Genomic DNA, 22,886 nt, shown 5'->3' with positions numbered 1-22,886 from the left:
AAAAATTAATTAGGCGGTGTCAGAGGTTTAGTTTATTATCATCATGGCGGGACACGGCAGTGTGCAGGCAGACATGGTGCCCGAGAAGGAGCTGAGAGTCCTACATCTCAATCCACAGGCAACGGGAAGTGGACTGTGTCACACTAGGTGTAGCTTGAGCATAAGAGACCTCAATGCTTGCCCCCACAGTGACACACTTCCTCCAACAAGGCCACACCTCCTCCAACAAGGCCACACCTCCTCCAACAAGGCCACACCTCCTAATAGCACCACTCCCTATGAGCTTGTGGGGGTCATTTTCTTTCAAACCATCACACAGTGTGTGATGTTTAGCACTAACTGCCAATTTGACAGGACCCAGGATCACCTAGGAGACCAGCCTGGTGGACTGGACAGCTACAGATTCTTGGCCTTTCTGTCAGAACCCAGCCGTTGTTGAATTAGCCTGACCTGCGCTGTAAGCCCCTCTAATAGATTCTCTCTTCATGTATTTATATTTATTCTGCCAGTTTTGTTCCTTTGGAGAATCCTGACTGACACAGGAACTGACTCTCATCCCTCCCTGCTTCCTTCTTTCTTTCTTTTTTCCAAGCCAGGGTTTCTCTGTGTAACAGCCCTGGCTGTCCTAGAACTTGCTTTGTAGACCAGGTTGGCCTCAGACTCACTGAGATCCACCAGCCTTTGCCTCCCAAGTGCTGGGATTAAAGGTGTGTGCTACCGCCACTCAGCCTCCTTCCTGCTTCTTGACTATGAACACAATGTGACCAGTTGCCTCAAGCTCCTGCCACCATCATAGACCTGAGCTGAGAGCAACTCTTCAGGCTGTGCTAGGACTGACTGGAACTTGGTCTAAAAAGGGAAACTTACGTTGATCATTTATCAACTATTTGCTTTGTTTGCTTGTTGTTGATGTTGTTGCTGGTGTGTGTGTGTGTGTGTTTTCTCAAGAGCACTTCTGCCAAGTGATAGGATTCAAGGTGTTAACCACCATATTGTGCTAACTCTTTGATTTTGTTGAGGTAAAGATAGAGTAGGAAAGCCGGACAAGAATTCTTTTCCTTAGCCGGGCGGTGGTGGCGCACGCCTTTAATCCCAGCACTCGGGAGGCAGAGGCAGGCGGATCTCTGTGAGTTCGAGGCCAGCCTGGTCTACAAGAGCTAGTTCCAGGACAGGAACCAAAAGCTACGGAGAAACCCTGTCTCGAAAAATAAATAAATAAAAAAAAAAGAATTCTTTTCCTTTTTGGTATTGGAGCCGGGACTCTGGGCCTTCCACATGCAGAGTCAGTGTTTACCATGGAGGACACCTCTTCCCTTTCCCTTTGATGCTTCCCTTAACCCCCAGGTCCAGCTTTCTCCTTCGTATTTAGTCTATGGTCCTAACCCACGGTGTCACCCACATTTAGCATGGGTCTTCTCGTCTCAGTGAACCCAATCTAGAAACTCCCTCCCAGCCAGTCCAGGTCATTCTTCTCAACTGTGCCCAGTTTGGAGAATCTATATCCCCTGAAGCTGACAATCAATATTAACCCTCAACAACCCATGATTAATATAAAACATCAGCTTTGTCATTGTTAGAATTAGTATTCGGACTCTGAAATCCATTGTATATTTTGCATCCGGTTCTGATGTTAATTCTTCATCATATAGATATAGACTTGGGCTCAGTAAAAGTACACTCTCCCAAGCCACATGACCTGAGCTGGATCTCCTGGGACCCATGCGATAAAGAGAGAAGGAAGACTCTCACAAATTGTCCCCTGACTTCTACACCCGTGTTATGACAAATGTGAACACACACACACAGAGGCACACATGCACACACACACGCACACATCTATGCAAAATAGATAAAATAGAAAAAGTAGGATGTGATGTTTGCACAGCTCTCCTCAAACCCCAAACGTTCCATCTTCACCTCCACGGCCACCTTCCTGCCAAAATAAGCCAGAGAGGTTTTGCAAGTGCCTGGATTCCAGCAGTAGTGGAACTGACCTGAGAAGAAAAACAGAAAAAGCAATCTCTCCTCCGAATCTTGGTTTATTTAAACTTCTCCACAAACTTTGCAACACAAAGAGACCAACAGAGACAAGCGGGTAGTGAAGTACTCAGCTGACTCTGCTAATATTCCAGCCAGGAGACATGAGTCCTGGTTGCACAAGGCAGATATGAATGGGGTCATTAAATCAGCCAAGGGAGGGAGAAGGCTCACTTTTTCTGTCTGCTTCATTTCTGGGTTCTGAAAGCTCAGCAGGAATACAAACAAGCATCTGAGAGGAGTGACAGGTCTGAGGTTCTGACATTTAAAGGAAGAAGCCTTGTTCAGATGTCACCGTTTTGTTCTGTTCTTTACGTGCATATTTGTGAGTGCGTGCGCACACGCAGATCATGGGGCTCACATGTCACAGATGGTATGTAGAAGTCAGAGGACAGTCTGCAGAGTCTGCTCTCTCTTTTGATTATGTGCGTTCCAGGGAGCCAATCAGCTCAGAATAGATCCATAGCAACTGCCCTACTCTGCCTCATCTCCGTCGCCCTTTATCCTGCATTACATACATTGGTTTCTGCAAGTTTCTTTCTTTTTTTTTAGAGACAGGGTCTCACTATGTGACCCAGGCTGGCCTCTCTCTCTCTCTCTCTCTCTCTCTCTCTCTCTCTCTCTCTCTCTCTCTCTCTCTCTCTCTCTCTCAGAGATCTGCTTGCCTCTGGAGGTCTAGAATAAAAGGCCTGTGTTGCATCATTCAGGTTTCCTCTGAGATGGAAAAGGAAGCTCTTTAAACAGAAGGTAAACAACTCAAAATAGCTCAGGAAGTCCCTGGAACTGACCAGATTCACTAGAACCTTCCTTGCCAAACAGTAAATAATAAAAGCTGAGAGTCTTCTCTGAGGACCTGAGTTGCAGAGAAGACCCTGAGACCAGCCGAGCTGCCTGGGAGAGGTTTAGACCAACTGAGGCACACTCTCCACCCTGTTGAGCTGCCTGCAGGCTGTGCTGTGTGCTCCAGCTGTCACCCATGCTGGGGTGGGCCTTGGTGATGTAGCTGTCGTTGAGTCATTTCTGCTCCTGTAAGGAACCCCAATTGGTGGTAATTGTACTTTGTCTGTCATGGGCTCCCTACCTGGGGTGTGTTTCACCTCCTCAGGTTAGGTTTTGTCAGTCAGCAGCATACCTCAGCACACCAGAGAGTTTGACATTTGATAGTGTTGTCAGTCCCCCCCCCCCCCCACCCCCTACCCCCTGCTTCAAATCAGGGAAGCCTACTTTGAAGGAAATGAAATCGGGGATACTTTCTGCATTTTTTTTCTCTAGGTCAAGAAGAAATTATTGCTTCTCTCATATGAGGGAAAGAGAAGGAAGGAAGGAAACAAGAAAGGAGGAATGGGGCCATAAGACTTCCCCTTTTGATAAAAAGTTAAAGTCTAGGCCAGTGAGATGACTAGGCCAATAAAGGCGCTTGCTACCAAGCCTGAGCCGGATGCTCAGGGCCCACAAGTAGGAAGGAGAGAAACAGTTCCCTTTTACCCTCTGACTGCTGCCAGAAGGTTGTGACCTTGCAAAATAAATAAATGTAATAAAAGTTTAAACTATAAAAAAATGTATAATTCAGGGGGTTGGAGGTAGACCTCGGAGGGAGAGTGTACAAAGCATTTGGATGACCTTGGTTTTGTCCCATAAAGTAAATACTGACTTCCAGAAACAAATAAATAGATAAAGTTGGGGTGGTGGTGGCAAGGTATAAATTGTGCCAGCCACCGAAAGGGATTCAATGAGTAAAACTGGATGTGAGCGACCCATTCAGGCAGGGTGGAATCAGTCTGGAGTCTTGGTCCCCTTGCATTCCAGACAGGAAGAGGGGCTGCAAGGAGATGCTGCCAACATCCTCAGCAAGGCACATCTACTTAACTCTACTAACCTTAGATTAGTGACTCGGGGCTTGAGCCTGTGGGCAACTTTGTGGCTTCCACAGCCATCAGCCTTCCCACCTTTAAAAAAGGAAGGAGACTCTCTCTATGACAGAGGTTAAATAATGCAAAAGAACTAGAACACAAACACAAGGACAAGATATAAATAAGGCCCGCAGGCAGCGTTCTAGGAGCAGCCCAGAGCCCTGGAGGGAAGCTGAGTCCCCGTGGGTTGGGAGGGCATATCCATTAGCTGCCCACTTGCTTATCGGAGTGGGCAGTTCTGCACTATATGGAAGGCCCAGGGCTACTTAAGCAAATGCTTTCATGCAAGTCTCATCTTCACTTTGGCCTGTGACTTAAGTGAGCCTATTTCTTCCTTTCTCCCTCTGTTGTTGTTGAGTTCTGATTACTTCCATCTGGCTGCAGCAGCTCCAGCGGAGTCTCTGAAAAAAATAAAACCCCTCTGTATACAACATATGCAGCAAACCTAATGCTTGCGTCACTTGTTGCCAACGTGCTCTCAGATGGCCGCGTGAGCAAGCTGGGGCGAGGGGCGCCTGGGACCCCCGGCACCTGCACTAGCTACCCTAGCAAAGAGCGCCCGCGTGAATCCAGTCCTGCTTCCCATCCCACGTGTCTTCCTTCGGTCACAGCGCTCGGAGGAGCCGTGAGTTTTGGGAACAACCGGCTGAGGGCTGAGGAGGCGGGCGCGGGGCGGGGGGAGGAAGGGGGAGTTCAGATATTGAAACCAGCAGTCGCTGAGCCTAAGCTCCGGAGCTCATCTGACTTGAGTTAGCAACCCCCCACCCCGGCGCCTTAGAAAAAGTGTTGGAGACTGGCGTGTGCTCCGGTCCCCTAGCTGGAACTTTCCAGTAGGGGTGCTTTATTTCCTCTGAACTGGGGTGGAGGAATCTGAGATATTCCAAGCCCCTCTCCTCAAGAGTGGCGTCTGGGTCGTCCCGTGTAGTGTCGCCCTCACCCCCCACCCCTCCAGTTCCTAACTCCCAGCGTTCTCTGGTCCCCTGCTGGAACTTTTTCCAGGAGGACTGCTTTCTTTACTCAGAGCTGAGGTAGAGAGTCTGTGATCACCCCTGGCTATCCCCTCCAGGGTGGTGGCTGCCCACCCCCGATCCCTAGGGGCGGGGTGCACGCGGCGGGGGCGGGTAGGCTAGGGACGCGACGACCTGGGTGTGCCCATCCTCAGCGCGCGGGGGCGCTGCGCCATCCCGGAGACGCTGATGGATTGCAGGAGTGCCGGCGTTCGCCAGCCGAGGCAGCACGGCTCCGCGGACTTTTTTTCAAACTCCTCTCATCAATGAGACTTCTAGGAGGAGCGGGAGGCGGCGGCGGCTACAGAAGACGCGGAGGAAAGCGAGGAGGAGCCAGGGGAAGGAGCGTGGGCCGCGCGTCGCTTCGCAGCCACCCGGAGCTGCTGGCTCGGAGTCCTTACGGACTGCCGGGGTCCCCCGCCCGCCTTGGTCCCCTCCTTTGCCTGCTCAGCCCCGCCCCGGCGGCCTGAGCCCCGGCACTCCGCAGCCCCGCGCCAGCCAAGTTGAGATGGGGCCCTGCAACCACTGCCCGGCGCCCGAGAGGCCACCTGCGTGCTAGAGGCAAACTTTTGTCTCCTCGGTAAAGTTGCATTGGACTACCCCCCCCTTATTTTTTTTTTTTTTTTGCTCGTGGTGGCGAAGCACTTCCTAGTTCGGCCAGCCTCGGCTGGGATGCTGTGCGGTCTTCGGAGTGTCTCTCGGCCGGTTACCGGAATCGAGATCGTGACACCGGTTTGGTGGGGGGTGGGGGCAGAGAGAGCAACCGTGATTGTTGCTCTGGTCCAGCAGCGGTAGGGCTTAAGGAGGCTCTTGGGGCTCAGAACTCGTGGCCGGGGGTCGATTTTGCAGTGCTGTCTTCCACCTGAGGAAAAGTGCGTCTTGCTCTTCTTGGGTTGCTCGTGTAGGCCGTTCTTTGACCCGTGGCACGGCCCCGAGCCTGAAACTGTTTGGGGGCGGCGTGGGGGTTGGGATGCTCTGTAGCTTCTTTAGATGGGCAGCTGGGAGCGCGCCTGCGGGAGAGTGCCGTGTGCTGTCGCCGCCGTCTTCCGCTTGGGAACTTGGGACTCCACTTCTCTGCTCCGCGAGTCCGCGTCCTGGAGTCCAGTCTTTTCTTCTTCCTCTTTCCTTCCCCTTGTTGAGTCCTGTTGCCCCTTCCCCAGCCGCGAGTCTTTACTCTGGGCCTCGGTTGCGGCTTCCTTACCTTCCTCTCCTACCCTAGGTCCCCAGTTCCTCTGGACTTCCCTAAGAGATCCACGCGTAATCCTTCGCCGAGGGATCGGTTCCCTCTACTCCTCACTTTCATCATCCTAGCCCCCTTTTAGCCCTCCCCCCAAGCAATCTCTCAACAAGTATATTTGCTGAGGAATTTGAAAAATCCACTACTGCAACTTGATCTGTGTGTGATGGATGAGGAGCGGCGCGGACAGAGTTGGGCGCCAATCCTATTAAGGGTTTAGAGAGAGGGGAGCGTTTTTTTCCTCCCGAGATAGGGGGAAGGGACCGTGTGGTTGAGTGAGTTCGAGAGGCTCCCGCCGCGCTTGGAGCTGGAAGTCCACCCAGTTGGGCTTCTTTTCAGCCCGGCAGTGGTTGCTACCATTTCCTAGGAAACGTGACTTTTAGAGCTTGGGGAAACTGAGGATGGAGCCCCTGCGCCTCACCTAGAGTGACCCGGCCACAGAGGCGCAATCGAGGTTGTGGGGTGCCTCTCCATCCTGACTATCTTTTGTGTAACAGTTCTGTGGTTCCCAGGGCTGATCCCAGTTAGAGCTGGGGTAGGAAAGACTGTTCTTGGTACTCTGGTCCTTCATAAGTCTGGGAGTGGGTGGGTTCTGTACCCTTCTGTTCCACAATTGTGGCATCCTTCATTTTGGGGAGAGTTTTCCAGTTCGGTGGCCCCCAGGATGTCCTGGGCCCCCTGCCCCTCCGCCCTCGCTGGGCGTGTGAAGGTTTAATCCCCACAGCTTCAGATAAAGAGAACAGTTGTAAAATGCTCATATGCTGTTTGCAGACGAGGCTCTGGGGGATGTTGGAGAATTTGAAAGTAAACGTTTCCCTCGCAAGCGGCATAAAATAGTGTTTAAACAAATATTGTATTGGCATGCTCCGGGGGCTCGGTGCCAAAAAAGTAAAGTAAATAAACTGTGAAATCCAAAATATACAGCACGGGGGGGGATAGCGGGCGGAATAGGCGGGCTTGTCACAAGTCTCCCTGATGCTATCTGTTTGTTCTAGCCACCTCTCCTTCGAGCCCCCATCCCGCCCATTTCCTCACCTTGGCTGCGGTTTCCCTGGTTGAGTAGGCTTCCGTGTGTCTAGGGACCAGCCCTGCCCGGCCCGGGAGCGGCCCCTGAAAGCTCAGTCGCTCTGGAGCTGGGGAGGGAAGACATGGATTGGTCTCTCTCACATGGGGGAGACTTTCTGATGCTTGTTTGCTTTGAGCTTTGTGGCTCTTGCCTTCTCCCAGTTTCTGTTCTATCCTGGGGCGCTAATCCCTGAATGGCTAATCTAGGCCAGGCAGACCCCCTCTTGCTAAAGGTCCCACTTCTTGAGTCTCTTTATCTTGCTTTCGCTTTCTCGAACTTGCTGCTTCTATCTGGAGGATTCCAAGAGTTGGGATCGGCCTCTTCCGGATACAGTTTCTCTTCAGATGCTGCCGCATGGAATGCTGTCTGGTCTGGTGAATTTTTAAGTTAATTATATTTAGGAAGATTTAGAGTGGTTTTTGTATATTCCCCCAGATGCCATGAGGTGTTTCTAGAGTGTGGGGAGGAGGCAGTAAAGAAACACAGAGGAAGGTCCAGTGTAGGAGGGAACCCCATAGAAGATCCACTCTTGCCTTGGTCCTGTGTCTGAGAGTGAGGCTGACAGGCCACACACCCCTCTCACCCCAGCGCTGGGCTTATCCATGAACTAGGTGGGACTGGGATTGATAAATCCATTTTTGTTCTTAGGTGGGAATTGGTGAGGTGGGGATTGGCACAGAATTCAGACCCACCGAAGTCTCCTGCCAAATTCAGACAAGGCCTTGAAGTTGGTGTGGCGTTAGCCATTCTGCTCCTCTTTCTCAAGATGTTCCTGTGGCCTCCTGGCCTCGGGAGAACATTGAGCACTGAGAGGGGCTGCCCTTCTGAATTGCTTAGTCGTAAGAGGGGGCCAGGGGGTTACTGATCCCAGGCTCATTTCCTAGTTGCTGTGGGGGTTTCAGGGGCTGTGTCCTGTAGCTGGCTTGTTTGCACTGCAGACTGAAAAATACACAAATACTTCACCCTTTTTTTGTACTCCCACAAGAGCCCTGTACACAGTGCAGCCCCTGGGGCTGGATTAGTGAATCCGGGACCGTCAGCAAGCAGGCAGACAAAATTGGATATTTGCCTACACTAAGTACCCTTCTTCCACCGGCACCTCCTCCCGGAAAACTTGAGTGCCCAGACACACTAGCAGTTCCCTTTAACCGGACCACGAGGTGGTTGTACGCACTGTGAAAGCCGCTGTGACCCCTCACACCCAGCCGGCTTGTTACAGCTCAAAAACAGAGTCCTAAAACCTTGTGGGTGCAGCTGGCCTTTTCTGGTGCAAACCGCAAGGAGCGAGGCGGGGCCAGTGTGCCCTGCGTGTTTAGGCTGCGGGTGGGAGGTCTACCAGCACAGTGCCTGTTAGCTGGTACCTGGGGCCACAGGCCAGGTGGACCTCTCTGGGGACAGCTGCAGCAGCTGGGCCAGGGCCCTCTGAAAGGGAGCCCCAGGGAAGCAGTTCTCGCCTTTCTTCCTTTCACTGAGCAGCAGAGGCATGGACACGTGAAGAATGCCAACTAGAGAAAGACCGTATTCCCACATTCTAGAGCTTCCAGAGGGGCAGACTAAAGATCGGATCAACAGCCTGACTCCCCACATTCAGTTCACCACTTCTTTTCACTTTTGAAGAACCCGGGGGAAAGGAATAAGGTGCCCTGAAACCGTTTGCTCTTAGCAGGTTTGGAGGCCAGCAGCACTGGCGTCCCTAGAGTAAAGGCCACCCTCTATGTGCCTTCCTGGCTTCCAAACTAACACACCGCCACATTCAATACTATCGTTTTTTTTTTTTTAATTTGAGGGCTCGTAGAAAATGAAAACTTTGATCATTGTTTTTAGATTTTTGAGGGTGACAAAAGTGTCTCTAAGTCACATAAGTATTTAAAACCCTGGGAAAACACAGGGGAGATGACAGTACGTGCCTGTGTGGTGTTCTCTCCAGATTCTTCCAACAACGGAAGAAGTCGTAATGGTTCTGCTTAGCTTTTCCCTCTGGCTTCTTAAATCACATACATGTGCCTGAAATAACTCTCTTAAGATTGTGACCAGACAGTACCCATTAAAAAAATTTTTTTTGAGACTTGGGTTTAAAGAGAACGAATTAATGTGGGGTTGTTTTTCTTCGGTGTGTGTTTCAAATGTGTGTTTTAAAAAGGCAGGTTTCTGGGAAGTGTGTTTTAACTGAGTGCTGGGTTTCAACATTAGCATAAGAAAACCACTTTTAGTGCTTTTGCTATTGTCTTGAAGAGTTGGTACTAATGGGAGGCAGGCTAAGAAGGGTGATGGCCCATTGAGATTCCTAGGCAGCCCCTGCTCAGTGCTCTGCCTGTGAATCTGGAATGGGCTATCACTTTTATCTTGCCTTTTCTCCATTCTCTGCCCCTTGGGATGCCGTCACTTTTGTCCACGTTTATTGACTGCTTTCTTCTCTGCAAATCTGTGGAAAATTTAATGAACCAAAAAAAAAAACCAACAACAAAACACCCCAGCAAATGAAAAAGAGAACTATTTTTATTCATCATCAGGGGACTAGGATTGAATCACCTCTCTGGGTGCAGAGGGTCCCAGTCCTCCAGAGGGGAAGGCTGGAGAATGGCCTTACGTAGTGGAATCCCATCCAAGGGAACATACATTGCTCTTAGAGGCCTGTGGCCGTCTTGCTGCGACCCCTCCTGGATCCAAGCTCTGAGGGGTTGGTATGGGTGGAGGAGAAAGCCTCACAACCCGTCCCTGCCCTCGGCCTTCCCTGGGACACAGTTAAGTATCTCCCTACCTTTAGACCTGGCTTTTACCCTGTAATTAGGCAAAGCCCCGGGTGTGATTAAGGCTGCTGACTTGGCGGGGCTCGGAGCCCTTTCCCTGTATGAGAATGAACTCTTGCTCTTTCCTGAATTTTACTGGGCTCTAATACTTGTAGGCTGCTATGTGTCTCCCCTATCCTTTCTTCCCCGTTTTTCCCCCCTCCCTCCCTTCAGTCTCTTCTTCCTTCTTTCCTTCCTTACCTTTCCCTTTTTAGCACCTTCCTTCTCCCCTTAACTTTCACTTTTTTCTTTCCCCATCTTCCTTTTTCTTCTTCCTCCGCTTTCTTCTTATGCCGTCTCCTCCCAGCCCCCCTTTTTCTTACCCTCTTCATTCCTTCTTTTCCTCGCCCTCCTGCTCCTCTTTGTCTCTCCCTCCTCCTCCCCACCCCCGCCAGTCCCTCCCCGCCCCGCCCCTCCGAGGCTCCGCCGTCCCGGTGGGGCCGCGCAGGCCGCGTGTCCGGGCGGCGCCGAGCGCGCCCCGTCCGGGGAACATTCCGTGCCCGAGCGCCCGCGGCCTCCCACCTGCGTGCCCGCCCGCTCCGCGGCGCGCGAACAATGGCTACATTGTTGCTGCGGGTGGCGCGAGCCGTCCGGGACCCTGCTCGCTCGTGGCCGGGTAGGAAGACGGCCAGAGGCCAGGTCGTGGGCGCCCTCCTGGGGCGCAGTACCCACCTGAGCCCGGGGCCGCAGGGTGTCCCCATCCTACCTGCCCCTGAGTTTCCTTTCTCCTGCCTTCCGCAGATGCTGAAGTTTAGAGAATCAGAGCATTTGATGAGAGGAGAGACGCGGTCCACCAAACTTTTGGTGGTGGTTGAAACTTTAAGATGTCTGAAGACTAGCTTGCAAGGCCCCAAAGCTAGCTGGGGAGGAAAGGTGCTTCTCAGGGCCATGCCCATTCATCCTGACCTCAGCTTGCAGAAAAAAAAGATCTTTGAACACTTAGGACAGAATGTTTAAAAGAGCATCGTGAGGGGCCCCGCGTAGGCCCCTTTCAGCCCCTGCTTAGCACCCTGTCTTTGTGCCTTGGACAATGAAATAAGTCAGGCCGACTTTGGAGCCTCATTTATAAGAAACTGTAAGGGCCGCTCAAGTACACTTGTGCTAAGTTGAATTGATTGAAATTTAATGGCGGTTAGTGACGATGAATGGTAATGATTTTCCAGCGTATCTTTGGCATACTTGACATTAATAACTGGAGTGTGTGTGTGTGTGTGTGTGTGTGTGTGTGTGTGTGTACGAGGCTGAGCCCGCCTCGAGCCTGCCACACACACAGGAGTCAGCTGCATAATATATCTTCCTACCAACCAGGTCCTTTCCTCAGATCCTTTCCCTTCGTGCTAGATTGCAATTGTTTGGATGATTTACACACACACACACACACACACGCACGCGCGCGCACGCACACACACACACACACACACACACACACACACACACTCACACACCCCAAAAATTGTGGGAAGAAGGAAAGAAAAATCTTTCTCTATTGAGCGTGTACATCATGTTGGCATAAATTTGAGCTCCGTTTTTTTTCAATCCTTAACATAAATCAGCTTGTAATATACAGAATGTGATGAGTTTGTTTTAGATGGCATCATGAATTAATGGTATGCAAATCGAAGCTTTGCAGGTGGAATGATTTACTTAATAATTTCAACTTCTAATCTTTAGGCTTATTCATTATGTTGGGAGTTAAAAAAAAGTTCATATTTTTAAGCCTTAGATGGGGAGATTAGTATACAAGTGTTTGCAGTATAGGCAGAGATGAGGGGTGTAATTTGTTACTCTCTTTTGAGAATCTGCAATTGACCAAAGGTTGACCTTAGGAGCTAGGAATAACCGCAGTGTCTGACGCAAGACACAGAAGTCCACTGGTGTGATTTCCAGTGTGAGGACCAAGGAGTGTGTCTGTGGCCTCCTGGGCAGAGGGAGCAGGGTCGTGGGGTGGCTTCTGATGCCTCTGGGAGCTCATTGCAGACTATCTCAAGAGTTGATCATTAAGTACTTGATTATGAGGTGGCAATGGTGTGGAAAATTAGGCCTGAGGACCACCCAGGCAATTCATAGGATTTCTTTCCTTACGTAGGGTGTTTTCCTTTGGGGCAAGTGGAGGCTGAGAGAAAGTGGTAGATGAATAGGTTTTGTAGAGAAATCAGTCCCAGCCTCTTGTGTTGTGCTCAGAAGATGAAGAGAGCAAGCCTGGCCATGGCTCGGTGAATCATGTGCAGCTCTGTCCGTGTCTAGGACTTCCTTCATTGCTGTCCCCAAACACCTCACAGAAGCAGCGTAAAGATGGAAGGGATGCAGTCCATCAAGGCAGAGAAGTTACGATGAAGTAATAGCATGTAGCATTCACAGATGGGGAGCGGAGAGCAGTGACTGCTGGCACTTAGCTTGCCCCCCCACCCCACCCCCCGCAGACTCCATCCCATGAAATGGGATCACCTACATTTAGGCTGGGCTCTCTTTCCTGCTTCGGTTAACCTAATCTAGAAAATTCCTCCTGGACGTGTGCAGAGGCTCGTCTCTCTGGTGATTTTGGATCTTACTGATAAAGCGTGTTGACCATCATATTGGGGGCAGCTGCAATCTGTTTTCACCCGCCGCCCACATGTTCTGCTTCCAGGGCACACTCACCAGGGACTAGAGGGAGGCAAGGTGGTGGTGGGGATCACCGGTGTCAGGGAAACAGTTCTGTGGCAAGGGATCTGCTTCTGTCTTCTCCTGATTGATCCCCCTGGTATGCAGCTTCAAAATTCAAGGCATCTCTAGGGCTGTGGATCTCAACCTTCCTAATGCTAAGACCCTTTGATACAGTTCCTCATGTTGTGGTGACCCCCAGTGATAACATTATTTTTGTTGCAACTTCATAACTGTAATAAATCACAATTTAAATATCTGATAGGCAACCCCTGTGAAAAGGCTGCTCAACCCCCAAAAGGATGTGACCCACAGGTTGAGAACCGATGCTCTAGGGTAGGGTGGGGTGGTCGTGGGGACCATGATGGTCATTTGGTCACTGATGGCCCTTTCACACTCCTGAAAGCTGAAGGCAGTTTAGGAAGGGCTGACACATAAATATGTCCCGGATCTTTAAAGATGAAGGCAGCATTTCGACATTTCAAAAAAAAAAAATGAGGTTGCAGCCATGTAGTGACAGGTTGAAGGCCTATCACTCAGACATGTCCACGGACGGCCACGGGCTGTACCCTTGTGATGCATGGTGTGTGTCCAGGCAGGGACAGAGTATTTAGGGCTGCCCCTCCCTGTCTTCCAGAGATCAAGGTGAGCGGACAGCTCTGTGTGGTTCATGGACGAGGTGCTCAGGCTGTGAGAGAGGAAGTCTGATCAGCCAGCCAAGGCCTCTTAGGTATGCAGATCAGGAGTAGAGCGGGAGGGAGATGGGATGTGTTTGTCTAGAGAAGATGAAGTGTGTAATAGACATAATATAGTAGGTTACACTTGCAATATCGTCTCTTCCATGGCTCTTTGTACCGGTAAATGCGACGAGAGATGTGTGATATGTATATTTATGTGGAAATCCGCTTATATCAGTAAAGCTGTAGCTGCTGCTCTGTGGGAATTGTATTGTCTTCTGGTCTTAAGATATATGAGAGACAGAAGTGAAGCTGAGGGTATACAAGTACCAGCAAACGTGAGAACTTGAGCGTGGAACCCCAGTGTCCGCATAAAAGCTAGGCTTGGCAATGTGTGTCTGTCATCTCAGCTCTGGGGGAGGCAGAGACAGGTGCATCCAAGTTGAACTGGGAGCTTATTGGCCAGCTACCCTAGCCAAGTCAGTGAGCTCCTTGTTTTCAAAGCATAAGGTAGAAGGGATGGTTCAGGGGGTAAAGTGTCTGCTGCCACTCCTGACATTCTGAGTTGATCCAGGGCACCCACATGGTAGAAGAGGGAACCGACTCCTGAAAACTGTCTGACCTCTGCCTTCCTGCCCACATACACATACATAGTACACACACATACATAGTAATAGTAATAATAATAATATTAAGGAAGACACCTGCCATTGACTGGGCCTCCTTGTACATGGGCACACACACGTACATGGACTTGTACATACAACACATACACATACACACAGACCTCTCAAGCATCAAATAGGAATGGCATAATAAGGCCAGAATGAGAAATGAGGGAGGAGAACAGATCTAAGGCTAAAACTTCATAGATTGTCTCCAAGTGGGGCTCCTGGGCCACACAACACACAGATTCAGATGGGAAGCCCAGTAAGTGTGCAGATTATATTAAAAGTTTGTGCCACAGTGGGCCTTTATCAAGGTGGATGATGGAGATCAACATTTTTTTTCCTTAAAGACAGGGTCTCATGTATCTCAGGATGTCCTCAAATGGTTATGTCTCCATGATCTTCTGCCCCTAGCAACCAGATACTACACCCTGTAGCAGTGTTTCTCATTCTTTTCATAGGGCTTGTGTTCAGATATCCCGCCTTTCTGGTGCTCAGATGCTAGGTGTATGCAGCCTTGTCTGATGTATGCTTTGGCCGGGGCTTTGGGCACGCTTAGCGAGTATTCTACCAACTGTGGCTGTATTCCCAGTCATTGTCACTCTGAGGTTCAGGTCAGTCCAGGACTGCATTATCAGCAGATTGGGAGAAGAATGTCACCCTCCTTGTCCACTGTTGCTGAACTGGGTGTCATGGTCAAGCAGATTGAGAACTGACTTGCTTCTGGACCAAAACAGCACAGGGAAGTGATGTTTAGAGTATGATCTCTCTCAAGGGCTAGAGGCCATACTAGAAGATCAGTCTGTTGGTCAGCACAGTCCTCCTGAGGATTAGTGTACTTGGACCCATGGCCTCGTCAGTCACTGCAGTCCTGATGACTGTAGAGCTGGGGGCTTCCTTATAATTTCATTTCTGTTGCGGCCGTAAAATGTTCTGTCAAAAGACAATTTAGGAGAGAAAAGGTCTATTTTAGATACTGGTTCTAAATTTCAGTTCATTATTGTGGGGAAGTCAGAGTGTGAGGGACTTAACGGTTACAGTCAGGAGCTGAGAGAAATAAATGCATAGGTGTTGCTTGCTTTTCTCATTCATCTCTTAAAGAGTTAAGGAGTCCCTACATAGGGAATGGTACCACCCACAGTGGACTTCATCCTCTTACATCAGGTAACAATCAAAACAATCCCCAACAGACATGCCCACAAGGCCAACCTGATCTACATAATTCCTCAGTTGAGACTTTCTCACCAAATGATTATAGGGTATGTCAAATTGATAGTTAAATTGACTAACCAGCAGAGTCTTTTAAATACCTGAGGTTCTGCCCATGTGGGTTAGCCTGGGTTGCTCTGATACAAACCACTGGGCACTGTAGTCTGTTCATAAAGTACACAGGAGTGATAAATTCCAGAATGAATTAAAGAGGAAAACATTTCATTTTGGTGTGTGCATATGTATGAATGTTCCTGTATTGTGGGTGCATGTGTATGTATGTGCAAGTTCTTGTGAAGTCCAGAGGTCAGTCCCAGCTGCTGCTCTCAACCGCTGTCCCATTTCTGGGGGGACAGTTTCTCAGTAGCCTGAAGTTCGTCAAGCATGCTAGGCAAGGACCCACCTGTTGTCTTTCCCCAGTCCTGGGGTTAGAAGCCTATACCACCACAGCTGGCTTTCGATTTGATTTTAATTACATTTATCTATTTATTTTGTGGGGGAGGGGTGCCATGAACGTCACCGGATGGATGTGGAGGTCAGAGGACAACTTTTGGGAGTCAGTTCTTTCCTCGCACTATTGGGGTCTCAGGAATCAAACTCAATTTGACAAGCTTGACAGCAAGGGCCTTTACCAACGAGCCGTCTTTCAGGCCCACGCCCAAGTATTGATGTGGGATCTGGAGATCCGATTCAGGTCTTTAAGCTTACAAAGTGAGCACTTTACTGCCTGAGTCACTGCTCCAGCCCAGGAAGAAACCATTTGATAGGCTGAATTTGTGCTGTAGGGACCGCCCTCATAGTTGGTCTGGTGGTGGCTATCAGGAGAGTCCCTTGGTTGTGTGAGCAGGATTCTCACCCGACTGCATTTATGGAGCTGTTGCGCTCCACTCAGAACTCCAAGGGTAGATCTGTGGAGGAGGCAGAGAGGTGGAGACAGGAGGAGCAAGGATTTAGGCCATCCTTGTCTCCAAATGGAGTTTTGAGGCCAGCCAAGGCTACATGAGTGCTTGCTTCAAAGCCATGACAAAAGAGGCAGGGTGCAGAGAGAGGTCTCTATACAGAGATCTTCATCCCTCCACCCATCTATCCCTCGTCTACTCTGCTTTTATAGATGATGTGGATTAACGACACGAGGCAAAGCCCAAATGGTCCACTCAGAGCCATTCAACAGTACGAAGGCTGCAGTCAGCTCTGCTGGACCTGTCTCTACGTCCTCACCTCTGTGTTGTTTTGAGGACATCCATGAGCTGGGACCCTGTCATACTAGTAGCTCCTAAGGGCTTCCCTAGGAGAAGCCAAGGTCATCTGGGAGCAAGGCCAGGCCAGGGATATCTGACAAGGTCAGGAGGTATTTTGGCACCGCTGGCTGGGTGGACAGTATCAAGCGTGTCAAGACTATGCAAGAGGTTTATCCTGCCCCAGTGTCACAATATCAAAGTGCCACTAATGGGGAACCTTGGGTGGGTGATGACCACCAGCAAAGCCTACCCTGGGAGTCCTTGCTGACTGACATCCGAGCTGCTGCCGATGAGGTGGGTATCCCAGGGTCCCTAGTGTGGAGTGGTACAGCAGGTAGCAGTTTCTTACATACTCACCTGAAACACATGCGTCTTTTCTGTCCCCTGTATTTGAAATGGTTTGACCCATGCCATCAAAAGGAGTTCCCTTTGTAATCCATCAGCCAATCAGCTGGCACTCACTGGAACATCTGTGAGGTGCCTGGCGCTGACTGAACTCCAGTGCCACGGGTACACCTTGCTGGCCGAGTTCAGCACCCAGCGGCTGAAATCCCAGGCTTCTCCTCCAGTCTAGTGGGGGAGCTGGGCTGTGGTGGGGAAGCTGGAGGTAGCTAGGGTGATCATTGCTCAGGTGAAGTGTTTGCCCCAGCCATTGTCCCAGGGAAGCTGGGTGAGACTGTTTCCCTGGCTGCAGGCTGGCAAGGTCCCTAGGTCATAGCAGATTTGGGATGGGTTGTCCCTGGGAGCTCCCAGGCGAGGAAAGCAAGTCCTGGGTCAGCAATCAGCCTGGGCCTTTGCATGTCACTTCTTTTCAAAATTTTATTTTGTTACTTCTATGTATATACACATGCATGGTGTGTGTCTATGCACTCACGAGCCACGGAGTGATGTTGAGATCAGAGGACAGCTTGAAGGAGCTGGTTCTCTCTTCATACCATGTGGGTCCCTAGGATAGAGTTTAGGTAAACCAGGCCGGTGGACAAGCGCTTTTACCCACTGAGCCAGCTTACCACCGCCTATCCTTTTTGTTAGTTTTTGAAACAATCTCACTATGTAGTCCAGGCTAACCTGAAGCCATTATCTAGACCAGGTAGGCCTTGAACTTGTGGGGTTTCTCTTGCCTCTGGCTTCAGCGTTGGATGATGAGTATATGCCATTGTGCCTGCCTTCCTTTGTCTCCTTTACTTAACCAAGCAGTTGTGCTGGGAAAGTCAGGGAAAGTTTTTTCTCTCAGAGCCCCAGCCTGGGCAGTCCAGCAGAGTGGTGGACAGTGGGGGTAGCCTGGGCAGTCCAGCAGAGTGGTAGACAGCAGGGGTAGCCTGGGCAGTCCAGCAGAGTGGTGGACAGTGGGGGTAGCCTGGGCAGTCCAGCAGAGTGGTGGACAGCAGGGGTAGCCTGGGCAGTCCAGCAGAGTGGTGGACAGTGGGGGTAGCCTGGGCAGTCCAGCAGAGTGGTGGACAGCAGGGGTAGCCTGGGCAGTCCAGCAGAGTGGTGGAGAGCGGGGGTAGCCTGGGCAGTCCAGCAGAGTGGTGGACAGCAGGGGTAGCCTGGGCAGTCCAGCAGGGTGGTGGAGAGCGGGGGTAGCCTGGGCAGTCCAGCAGAGTGGTGGAGAGCGGGGGTAGCCTGGGCAGTCCAGCAGAGTGGTGGACAGCAGGGGTAGCCTGGGCAGTCCAGCAGAGTGGTGGACAGCAGGGGTAGCCTGGGCAGTCCAGCAGAGTGGTAGACAGCAGGGGTAGCCTGGGCAGTCCAGCAGAGTGGTGGACAGCAGGGGTAGCCTGGGCAGTCCAGCAGAGTGGTAGACAGCAGGGGTAGCCTGGGCAGTCCAGCAGAGTGGTAGACAGCAGGGGTAGCCTGGGCAGTCCAGCAGAGTGGTGGACAGCAGGGGTAGCCTGGGCAGTCCAGCAGAGTGGTGGAGAGCGGGGGTAGCCTGAGCAGTCCAGCAGAGTGGTGGACAGCAGGGGTAGCCTGGGCAGTCCAGCAGAGTGGTGGACAGTGGGGGTAGCCTGGGCAGTCCAGCAGAGTGGTGGACAGTGGGGGTAGCCTGGGCAGTCCAGCAGAGTGGTGGACAGCGGGGTTAGCCTGGGCAGTCCAGCAGAGTGGTGGACAGTGGGGGTAGCCTGGGCAGTCCAGCAGAGTGGTGGACAGCAGGGGTAGCCTGGGCAGTCTAGCAGAGTGGTGGACAGCGGGGTTAGCCTGGGCAGTCCAGCAGAGTGGTGGACAGTGGGGGTAGCCTGGGCAGTTCAGCAGGGTGGTGGAGAGCGGGGGTAGCCTGGGCAGTTCAGCAGGGTGGTGGAGAGCGGGGTTAGCCTGGGCTGTCCAGCAGAGTGGTGGAGAGTGGGGTTAGCCTGGGCTTTCCAACAGGGTGGTGGAGAGCAGGGACAGCCTGGGCAGTCCAGCAGAGTGGTGGAGAGCAGGGATAGCCTGGGCAGGACCCTCAGGGAAGATGCTGAACAGGATACAGCCTCTCTTTGGTGTGTGGGGTGGATATTTGCCTAGAGATGCCCCAAACAGCAGCTTGTGATGCATGTGGCGTTGCCTCTATGTGCATACTTACGACTCAGGTGGTGAATTGTGAACGTGCTGCAAATCCGGGGTGTTCTGGGACTAGACCCCTGGGAGTATTGATGTGTGAAAACTCAACTCTTCAGAGCCTTTGCTCCCTATCTTGAGTTTGGGCTGACAGTTTTAGGTGGTGTGTGTTTGTTGTTGTTTTGTCTTGTTTTTTATTTTTTATTTTTATTTTTTTCGAGGTGGGGTTTCTCTGTGTAACACCTCACTCTGTAGATCAGGCTGGCCTCAAACTCACAGAGATCTGTCTGTCTCTTGCCTCCCAGTGGTGGGATTAGAGGCGTGTGCCACCACTGCCCCAGCTGTGTGGTGTTTTTATTTATTTATTTTGAGATAGGGTCTCACATAGCTTATCTTGAGCTTGCTGCGTGGCTGAGGATGACCTTGAACTTCTCACCTTCCTGCCTCCATCCTCAGGGTGTTGTGATCCTAAGTGTGCACCACTCCTCCAGGTTGTGTGGTGCTGGGTTTGTGCACGCTCGGGGATGGGGGTGGCATTCCCAGCTGCGCCAAGAGTCCCAGCCCTGACTTGCTCTGGTTTTTGAGTCTGACACAGCTGTAGAAAAGAGGGAATGCTTAGCTGATGTGTACATCCCTCCTGCTGAACCCTGTCTGTAGGAGGGGGTGGGAGGAGTGGCTGCCCTCACCTGTTCCTGACCTCCTTCCTGAGGATAGCCCCCCCCACCGCCCAGGGGGGAGGGGACAATCTGTTTGGCTGTTGGAGGGAGTTACTGGTGGGATGTGGAGAGATGGGGTGGAGCTGGTTCTCAGGACACTCCACTGCGATCTTCAGGAACAGCTGTAGTGATTCAAGGGCGGTACTAGTCCCTTGCGTCATCTCTCCATCCCTCTGCCATTATTCATTCAGTATCTGCTGTCCATTCAAGTGTTCATCCTCCACCCACTCACTCTGCACCCTCCTTCCATTTCCTTTCCAGCTTCTCATGTACGCAGCCTTCATCTGCTCTTACATCCGTTCACTGTCCATCCATCCATCCAACCTTCCATCCTTCCTCCACCTATTCATTCACCCACCCACTTTTCTATCCTCGCTCCTTGCTTATCTTCCACCCACCCTTTATCTATCAGTTGGTCATTCATCTACCCTTCCATCCTTCATCCACTCTTTCATCCATCCTTCCATTGTCTACCCATTGTTTACCCATCCTTTCTTTTCGCTTCCATTCTTTAGTTCCCTACCTTTGACTGGAGGGATCTTAAAGGCCTTTGTGTCGATGCTCATTGTGCCTTCTTTCATTGGTGAAGCCAATGACCACTTCGCCTGTGAAAGTTCTTCTGTTGTAGTCCGAGGCTTTCATGGCTCCCTGAGGTTTTCTTACTTAATAGCACTCATTAATATTGTCTTTTTATTTTCTGTTTATTTGTACTTAGTGCTTGATAAATGAGTTTGGGAGTGGGGGTGCGTGTGTGCGCTCACATGCATGCGGATATGAGGCCAGAGCAATGTATCAGATGTCTTTCTCTGCCTTATGGTCCTGAGGCAGTCCCCTCATTGGATCGGGAAGCTCCCCCAGCTAGGCTGATCTCAGGATCCATCTGACGCGCTCCTGCAATGTCAGGGTTACCAGCACACAGGCCTTGCTTTTTACTCAGTGAGGCTCCCAGCCTTCTCAAGCCCCTGGGGACAGTTTTTGGTGAGGGAAATGGTTATACATTCCCTTTGGTGTCTGTCTTGAGAAATCTAAGCCAGCCAGTCTTGGTTGGGAGTCTCCATTTGGGAGAGCAACTGTGGCTGATGATTGGTTTTTAGTGCTGTTTTTTTTTTTAACGTCTGAGCACATGCTTGTTTGGCCTCACACTTAATCTGTGTGTTGGATGGGAGGTGGATGTTTGGATTTAATTGGTAATGGGCAGAAGTGACCAGAGTTGGGGACTGGCTTTGCATTTGAGCTATTACTGGACCTCAGGCAGGGCCACTGTCCCTCTCTGATCCTCTCCTAGTTTGTTCCATAGAACAATTCATTCTTGTCTGTCTGTCTGTCGCGCGCTCTCTCTCTCTCTATCATTTTATCCATTTATTTTTGTTGTGTGTCTGTGTGTAGGAACATTTATGCCATGAAGGTCAGAGGACTGCTTTTAGGAGTTGCTTCTCTCCTGTCCCTGTACGGTTTCTGGGAATCAAACTCAGGTCCTGGGGCTTGGTGCCCAGCACTTTTGCCTACTGTCTCATCTCACCAGCCCATGTCTGTCACAGTCAGTGCCTGAGTTTACAGTTTCTCCATTTGAGATTAGAAACGATTCTTTTTGAGTTTTCAGTCTGGTTGACACTCTTTTTACCTTGACCTTGGTTACCTGATTGAGGGTGACACACCCGTGAGTGCTAAGTACTTCTAGGATCTGACTGGCCCAAGGCCATGCGTGGGGTGTCTGCTGGTGCCTGGCTGTGAGTCTGTGGGTTTTACACACACACCACCGAGTCTTTGTGGTGTTTCTGGTATTGCTCAAGTTCTCAAACATAAAATGTCAGTGTCATAACTTCCTTCTGCTCTGGGGTTCAGCTTGCCCATATTCTTCCCGAGAAAGTAGGGACGGCGGTGGAGGAAGAGGGAGTGGAGGGATGTAGTGGGTAGGGACGGGCACAGCTTGATCAGGGCCGAGAAGATTCCAGTCGTTCAGAATGTGTCTCTGTCGTCAGACTTAGTCTAGTTCCTTTATTGCTTGCTCCAAGAGGAAGCCCACCCACTCCCTGCTAAGAACACTAGCTCTCTGAAAGGATGGCTGTCATTTCCTTTGGGCTATCCCATCCCCCCCCCCAGGCTAAGTTACCACCTGGCAAGTCTAGGTGTAGCCTCTTGTCCTTCCACTGATTCCTCTGAAAGGGATTGACAGACAGGACTGGCTGTTTCACATGGGGCATGCCACTGGGTGGGGATGGCAGGGGACTTGGCTCAGAACAGGCCCTGAAGACAGATTATAAAGCCAAAATACCTGGAGTGCTGGGCTTGTAGCTTAGTAATTAGAGTGCTTACTCATTGTGCAGAAAGCCCAAGGTTCAGTCCCCAGCTCCAGATGAACCAGTTGTGGTGGTGTACACGCTTGGAGTACAATCTCTACATTTGGAGTTGGAGGCAGGAGGATCAGAAGTTGGTGATCAAGCTGGGGAGATCACTTGCAAGTATGGTGGCCTGAGTCAAATTCTCATCATCCTGAAAAGTTGGACAGGGCCAGGAGCAGCGCTAACTCTAGCAGTATGGGGATGGGAGGTGTCCAGGAGGACCACTGGGGCTGGCTGATGCCAGTCTAGATCCAGGATCCCGGAGAGCCCGGCCTTAAGGGAATACGGTAGAGAGGGATAGGGCAGGAGACTTGATGCCCTTTTTAAAACACAGATTTTGTGTTTTATTTTGCACACGTGTGTTTTGCCTACATGTACATATCTGTGCACCACATGCATGCCTGGTGCCTTCAGAGGCCAGACAGGAGCATCACTGGATCCCCTGAAACTGGAGTTACAGACAGCTCTGAGCCGCCAGCTGGGTGCTGGAAATCAAACCAGGATCTTCTGGAGAAACAGTCAGTGCTCTTAACCACTGCCCATCTCTCCATGATGCCCCTCATGTCCTTCCTGAATTCATGGGTGTGTCCAATCCCTGTCCCTCAATACAGACCGTGCACGCGCGTGCACACACAGACACACACACACACACACACGAACATTTTTGTTGTTGAGACATGATCTCTCTGTTAGGTTATCTCTGGCTGTCCTGGAACTCAAACTCGGAGAGGTCCTCTTGACTCTGCCTCCCCAGTGCTGGGATTAAAGGCATGCACCACCATACCTGACCTATAAAATAACCTGAATACAATTTATTAAAAGTTCAG

The 22,886-nt window shown here is 50.9% G+C and overlaps 1 protein-coding gene across 1 annotated transcript in view; it reads left to right on the top strand.

Annotated features, from left to right (window-relative positions):
- Window positions 1-5,320: 5,320 nt before the first annotated feature.
- The window catches only part of Gli2 (GLI family zinc finger 2), a 284,190-nt gene continuing 266,624 nt past the window's right edge, over window positions 5,321-22,886 (top strand). The window contains exon 1 of the mRNA XM_075987716.1: window positions 5,321-5,534. The gene's annotated coding sequence lies outside the window, so the exon portion shown is untranslated. The remainder of the gene's footprint in view (window positions 5,535-22,886) is intronic.

This window comes from Microtus pennsylvanicus, chromosome 10, assembly GCF_037038515.1.
Source record: "Microtus pennsylvanicus isolate mMicPen1 chromosome 10, mMicPen1.hap1, whole genome shotgun sequence".
In the NCBI taxonomy this organism is placed as follows: domain Eukaryota; kingdom Metazoa; phylum Chordata; class Mammalia; order Rodentia; family Cricetidae; genus Microtus; species Microtus pennsylvanicus.
This window is presented reverse-complemented; position numbering and strand designations above follow the sequence as displayed.